Raw genomic sequence first — 7,500 nt, forward strand, 5'->3', positions numbered from 1 at the left:
GCCCCGTGAGGCGGGCCCGGGTGCTGCCTGGCCCTGTCTCGGCGTGGCCAGACCTCGCGGAGGCCTGCCTGAGCAAACTCGGAGGAAAAGACCCATCAGCGATGGGGCTGAGCGGCAGGTGCCTTCCCGGGCCCCTGGGGGCCCCAGCGGGCGGGCCCGGGTGCTGCCTGGCCCCGTCTCAGCATGGCCAGACCTCGCGGAGGCCTGCCTGAGCAAACTCGGGGGAAAAGGCCCATCGGCGATGGGGCTGAGCAGCAGGTGCGTACCCGGGCCCCTGGGGGCCCCGGCGGGCGGGCCCGGGTCCTGCCTTCCCCGGATTCAGAACCGCCGGACCTATCGGAGGTCGGACTGTAGGAAAAAACTCGGAGAAAAGGAACCATCGGGAAGGGGCTGAGAGGCAGGTGCGTTCCCGGGCCCCTGGGGGCCCCAGCGGGCGGGCCCGGGTGCTGCCTGGCCCCGTCTCAGCATGGCCAGACCTCGCGAAGGCCTGCCTGAGCAAACTCGGAGGAAAAGGCCCATCGGCAAGGGGGCTGAGCGGCAGGTACGTACCCAGGCCCCTGGGGGCCCCGGCGGGCATGCCCGGGTCCTGCCTTCCCCTGATTCAGAATCGCAAGACCACACGGAGGTCTGTCTGACCCTCTCCCTACTAATCCGGAGGAAAATTACCCCCCTTTCTTGTAATCCGTGCACTTGAGGTGACAGAGGGGACCTAAGGCGCGAAAGTGCCCGACCTCCTGGAGCCCTCGCTGGGATCCGGGAGGCAAATGGCACCTCATCGGGACTTCCAGGGAAGTTCGGCCATCTGGTCGCCCCCATAGGAAAGCATTGCCGGAGACCAGATGGCCGAGGCGATCCTGGAGACCAGATGGCCGAGGCGATCCTGGAGACCAGATGGCCGAGGGGATCCGGGAGACCAGATGGCCGAGGGGATCCCAGAGACCAGATGGCCGGGCACGAAAGTCAAGCCAGCCTATGTCACTCTGTGCCCCAACGAAAAAGTGAGCTGGCGTCAGGGAAAGGGCGGGTTGGGGACCGGAGGCCCAGGGCCTAGCACCCGACCCGGGGCCCGGACGGGCCCCTGGACCCAGCCTGGGCTCTAATGCCCGGAGACGCAGGGGAAGCCTCCCCGGGCCCTCCGGACCCCGTCCCAGGCACCCTGCCACACAGCAGGACCAAGGACAGAGCCCGGGATGGGGAGGCCGCCCTCCCCGGGCCCTCGGGGGCCCCGGCCGAAGCTCCTGAACTCAGTCCGGCAAGGGGAGGCTTCCCGGGCACAACGGAGCCCCGTCCCGGGGCTTTGGCAGTGTGGCATGTCGGTGGACGGCGCCCAGGGCCGTAGCACACAACCCGGGGCCCGGCCGGGCCCCTGGACCCAGCCGGGGCTCCCGGGCCCGGAGGCGCAGGGGAAGCCTCCCCGGGCCCTCCGGACCCCGTCCCGGGCACCCTGCCACGCAGCAGGACCAAGGACAGAGCCCGGGATGGGGAGGCCGCCCTCCCCGGGCCCTCGGGGGCCCCGGCCGAAGCTCCTGAACTCAGCCCGGCAAGGGGAGGCTTCCCGGGCACAACGGAGCCCCATCCCGGGGCTTTGGCAGTGTGGCATGTCGGTGGACGGCGCCCAGGGCCGTAGCACACGACCCGGGGCCCGGCCGGGCCCCTGGGCTCCCAAGCCCGGAGGCGCAGGGGAAGCCTTCCCGGGCCCTCCGGACCCCGTCCCGGGCACCCTGCCACGCAGCAGGACCAAGGACAGAGCCCGGGATGGGGAGGCCGCCCTCCCCGGGCCCTCGGGGGCCCCGGCCGAAGCTCCTGAACTCAGCCCGGCAAGGGGAGGCTTCCCGGGCACAACGGAGCCCCATCCCGGGGCTTTGGCAGTGTGGCATGTCGGTGGACGGCGCCCAGGGCCGTAGCACACGACCCGGGGCCCGGCCGGGCCCCTGGGCTCCCAAGCCCGGAGGCGCAGGGGAAGCCTTCCCGGGCCCTCCGGACCCCGTCCCGAGCACCCTGCCACGCAGCAGGACCAAGGACAGAGCCCGGGATGGGGAGGCCGCCCTCCCCGGGCCCTCAGGGGCCCCGGCCGGAGCTGCTGAACTCAGCCGAGCGAGGGGAGGCTCCCCGGGCTCGAAGGAAACCACATCCTGGTCCTTTGTCAGTGCGGCAGGCCGGGGGACCGGGCCCAGGGCCGGGGCACCCGACCCGGGGCCCGGCCGGGCCCCCGGACCCCATCCAGGGCTTCCTGCCACGCGGCAGACCCAGGGACGGATCCGGGGCTGGGGCGGCATCCTGGCATGTCCAGCTGACGGCTGAGGACCGCTAGGCCGAGGGGGGTGCCAGAATACCTTGTCCCTACCAATCCGGAGGAAAATTACCCCCATTTCTTGTAATCCGTGCACACGAGGTGACAGAGGGGACCCAGGGCGCAAAAGTGCCCGACCTCCTGGAGCCCTCGCTGGGATCCGGGAGGCAAATGGCACCTCATCGGGACTTCCAGGGAAGTTTGGCCATCTGGTCTCCCCCATTGGAAAGCATTGCGTGCGACCAGATGCCCGAGCGGTACCGTGCGACCAGATGGACGGGATCGAAAGTGCTTCACACCCCGAGCCTTCGTGGTGGGGCTCCTGCCTGCCTGCCTGCCTTTCCTGCCTGCCTGCCTCCGTCCGCGGCGGACGGGAAAGACCATCCGCCATCCTAATTTACCCCAGGCTTAACGGGTCACCCTTAACATAGCCAGGACGATGGGGCCGATTATGATGGCGGACGGGAAAGACCGTCCGCGGAGGACGGGAAAGACCGTCCGCGGTGGCAACGGACAGGAAAGACCATCTGCAGGGCGGACGCGAAAGTGAAGGCCCGTCCCGGGCAATCGGCCATGCAGTGGAGAAGTGTGGCTCAATGGTTAGCGAGTCAGACCCTGATGCAGAGGTCTAGCCCGGGACCAGGGTTCGATTCCCCGCCTCGGCGGGTCTTGGGCTCAAAATCCCACGGAACTGATAATTTTCGCCTCGGTGCCTATCCCAATCATGGGGTCCCCCTCACCAGCCTGGGAGGGGTGTCCTGCCTTGCCCTGATTCAGAATCACCAGACCACACGGAGGTCTGACTGACCCTCTCCCTAGTAATCCGGAGGAAAATTACCCTCTTTTCTTGCAATCCGTGCACATGAGGTGACAGAGGGGACCCAAGGCGCGAAAGTACCCAACCTCCTGGAGCCCTCGCTGGGATCGGAGAGGCAAATGGCACCTCATCGGGACTTCCAGGGAACCCCGGCCACCTGGTCGCCCCATTGGAAAGCATTGCGTGAGACCAGATGGCTGGGCTCGAAAGTGCTTCCCACCCCGAGCCTTCGCGGTAGGGTTCCCGCCTGCCTGCCCACGCAAGGCAGGGCTCAGGGACACCGGCTGGGCCTCAGGCAAGGGGTGGACCACCAGAGCTCTCGGGCCTGGACGCCCGGGGGGGGTGGACTGCCTGGGACCCATTGGTCGCGTTGTAACAGTAGGTAGTTGTAATAGTATGCGTTGTAACATGGTACATCCTGCTGGGCTTTTCTGCCGCCGGCGCCGGGGATCGAACCGTGAGCGCCCCCAGCGCAATGCGTTGTAATGGTATGCGTTGTAACAGTAGTGCGTTGTTGTACCTTCTACACTGCCAACTGACTCATTATTGGTAATGGGAACGGGATTGGTTGTGGATATAACTATAATTGGGAGGTGGTGAATAATTTCCGGTACTTCATAGTATCGGTATACACCTGTTACAACGCACTACTGTTACAACGCATACCATTACAACGCATTGCGCTGGGGGCGCTCACGGTTCGATCCCCGGCGCCGGCGGCAGAAAAGCCCAGCAGGATGTACCATGTTACAACGCATACTATTACAACTACCTACTGTTACAACGCGACCAATGGGTCCCAGGCAGTCCACCCCCCCCGGGCGTCCAGGCCCGAGAGCTCTGGTGGTCCACCCCTTGCCTGAGGCCCAGCCGGTGTCCCTGAGCCCTGCCTTGCGTGGGCAGGCAGGCGGGAACCCTACCGCGAAGGCTCGGGGTGGGAAGCACTTTCGAGCCCAGCCATCTGGTCTCACGCAATGCTTTCCAATGGGGCGACCAGGTGGCCGGGGTTCCCTGGAAGTCCCGATGAGGTGCCATTTGCCTCTCCGATCCCAGCGAGGGCTCCAGGAGGTTGGGTACTTTCGCGCCTTGGGTCCCCTCTGTCACCTCATGTGCACGGATTGCAAGAAAAGAGGGTAATTTTCCTCCGGATTACTAGGGAGAGGGTCAGTCAGACCTCCGTGTGGTCTGGTGATTCTGAATCAGGGCAAGGCAGGACACCCCTCCCAGGCTGGTGAGGGGGACCCCATGATTGGGATAGGCACCGAGGCGAAAATTATCAGTTCCGTGGGATTTTGAGCCCAAGACCCGCCGAGGCGGGGAATCGAACCCTGGTCCCGGGCTAGACCTCTGCATCAGGGTCTGACTCGCTAACCATTGAGCCACACTTCTCCACTGCATGGCCGATTGCCCGGGACGGGCCTTCACTTTCGCGTCCGCCCTGCAGATGGTCTTTCCTGTCCGTTGCCACCGCGGACGGTCTTTCCCGTCCTCCGCGGACGGTCTTTCCCGTCCGCCATCATAATCGGCCCCATCGTCCTGGCTATGTTAAGGGTGACCCGTTAAGCCTGGGGTAAATTAGGATGGCGGATGGTCTTTCCCGTCCGCCGCGGACGGAGGCAGGCAGGCAGGAAAGGCAGGCAGGCAGGCAGGAGCCCCACCACGAAGGCTCGGGGTGTGAAGCACTTTCGATCCCGTCCATCTGGTCGCACGGTACCGCTCGGGCATCTGGTCGCACGCAATGCTTTCCAATGGGGGAGACCAGATGGCCAAACTTCCCTGGAAGTCCCGATGAGGTGCCATTTGCCTCCCGGATCCCAGCGAGGGCTCCAGGAGGTCGGGCACTTTTGCGCCCTGGGTCCCCTCTGTCACCTCGTGTGCACGGATTACAAGAAATGGGGGTAATTTTCCTCCGGATTGGTAGGGACAAGGTATTCTGGCACCCCCCTCGGCCTAGCGGTCCTCAGCCGTCAGCTGGACATGCCAGGATGCCGCCCCAGCCCCGGATCCGTCCCTGGGTCTGCCGCGTGGCAGGAAGCCCTGGATGGGGTCCGGGGGCCCGGCCGGGCCCCGGGTCGGGTGCCCCGGCCCTGGGCCCGGTCCCCCGGCCTGCCGCACTGACAAAGGACCAGGATGTGGTTTCCTTCGAGCCCGGGGAGCCTCCCCTCGCTCGGCTGAGTTCAGCAGCTCCGGCCGGGGCCCCTGAGGGCCCGGGGAGGGCGGCCTCCCCATCCCGGGCTCTGTCCTTGGTCCTGCTGCGTGGCAGGGTGCTCGGGACGGGGTCCGGAGGGCCCGGGAAGGCTTCCCCTGCGCCTCCGGGCTTGGGAGCCCAGGGGCCCGGCCGGGCCCCGGGTCGTGTGCTACGGCCCTGGGCGCCGTCCACCGACATGCCACACTGCCAAAGCCCCGGGATGGGGCTCCGTTGTGCCCGGGAAGCCTCCCCTTGCCGGGCTGAGTTCAGGAGCTTCGGCCGGGGCCCCCGAGGGCCCGGGGAGGGCGGCCTCCCCATCCCGGGCTCTGTCCTTGGTCCTGCTGCGTGGCAGGGTGCCCGGGACGGGGTCCGGAGGGCCCGGGAAGGCTTCCCCTGCGCCTCCGGGCTTGGGAGCCCAGGGGCCCGGCCGGGCCCCGGGTCGTGTGCTACGGCCCTGGGCGCCGTCCACCGACATGCCACACTGCCAAAGCCCCGGGATGGGGCTCCGTTGTGCCCGGGAAGCCTCCCCTTGCCGGGCTGAGTTCAGGAGCTTCGGCCGGGGCCCCCGAGGGCCCGGGGAGGGCGGCCTCCCCATCCCGGGCTCTGTCCTTGGTCCTGCTGCGTGGCAGGGTGCCCGGGACGGGGTCCGGAGGGCCCGGGGAGGCTTCCCCTGCGCCTCCGGGCCCGGGAGCCCCGGCTGGGTCCAGGGGCCCGGCCGGGCCCCGGGTTGTGTGCTACGGCCCTGGGCGCCGTCCACCGACATGCCACACTGCCAAAGCCCCGGGACGGGGCTCCGTTGTGCCCGGGAAGCCTCCCCTTGCCGGACTGAGTTCAGGAGCTTCGGCCGGGGCCCCCGAGGGCCCGGGGAGGGCGGCCTCCCCATCCCGGGCTCTGTCCTTGGTCCTGCTGTGTGGCAGGGTGCCTGGGACGGGGTCCGGAGGGCCCGGGGAGGCTTCCCCTGCGTCTCCGGGCATTAGAGCCCAGGCTGGGTCCAGGGGCCCGTCCGGGCCCCGGGTCGGGTGCTAGGCCCTGGGCCTCCGGTCCCCAACCCGCCCTTTCCCTGACGCCAGCTCACTTTTTCGTTGGGGCACAGAGTGACATAGGCTGGCTTGACTTTCGTGCCCGGCCATCTGGTCTCTGGGATCCCCTCGGCCATCTGGTCTCCCGGATCCCCTCGGCCATCTGGTCTCCAGGATCGCCTCGGCCATCTGGTCTCCAGGATCGCCTCGGCCATCTGGTCTCCGGCAATGCTTTCCTATGGGGGCGACCAGATGGCCGAACTTCCCTGGAAGTCCCGATGAGGTGCCATTTGCCTCCCGGATCCCAGCGAGGGCTCCAGGAGGTCGGGCACTTTCGCGCCTTAGGTCCCCTCTGTCACCTCAAGTGCACGGATTACAAGAAAGGGGGGTAATTTTCCTCCGGATTAGTAGGGAGAGGGTCAGACAGACCTCCGTGTGGTCTTGCGATTCTGAATCAGGGGAAGGCAGGACCCGGGCATGCCCGCCGGGGCCCCCAGGGGCCTGGGTACGTACCTGCCGCTCAGCCCCCTTGCCGATGGGCCTTTTCCTCCGAGTTTGCTCAGGCAGGCCTTCGCGAGGTCTGGCCATGCTGAGACGGGGCCAGGCAGCACCCGGGCCCGCCCGCTGGGGCCCCCAGGGGCCCGGGAACGCACCTGCCTCTCAGCCCCTTCCCGATGGTTCCTTTTCTCCGAGTTTTTTCCTACAGTCCGACCTCCGATAGGTCCGGCGGTTCTGAATCCGGGGAAGGCAGGACCCGGGCCCGCCCGCCGGGGCCCCCAGGGGCCCGGGTACGCACCTGCTGCTCAGCCCCATCGCCGATGGGCCTTTTCCCCCGAGTTTGCTCAGGCAGGCCTCCGCGAGGTCTGGCCATGCTGAGACGGGGCCAGGCAGCACCCGGGCCCGCCCGCTGGGGCCCCCAGGGGCCCGGGAAGGCACCTGCCGCTCAGCCCCATCGCTGATGGGTCTTTTCCTCCGAGTTTGCTCAGGCAGGCCTCCGCGAGGTCTGGCCACGCCGAGACAGGGCCAGGCAGCACCCGGGCCCGCCTCACGGGGCCCCCAGGGGCCTGGGTACGCACCTGCCTCTCGGCCCCTTCCCGATGGTTTCTTTTCCTCGGAGTTTGCTCAGGCAGACCCCCGTCGCACTGGGAGCCCCTCTTCCTTCCTTGCCCCCCTCGGGTGGGCGGGA

Source organism: Lissotriton vulgaris, chromosome 2_1 (assembly GCF_964263255.1).
Source record: "Lissotriton vulgaris chromosome 2_1, aLisVul1.2, whole genome shotgun sequence".
Taxonomy (NCBI): Eukaryota; Metazoa; Chordata; class Amphibia; order Caudata; family Salamandridae; genus Lissotriton; species Lissotriton vulgaris.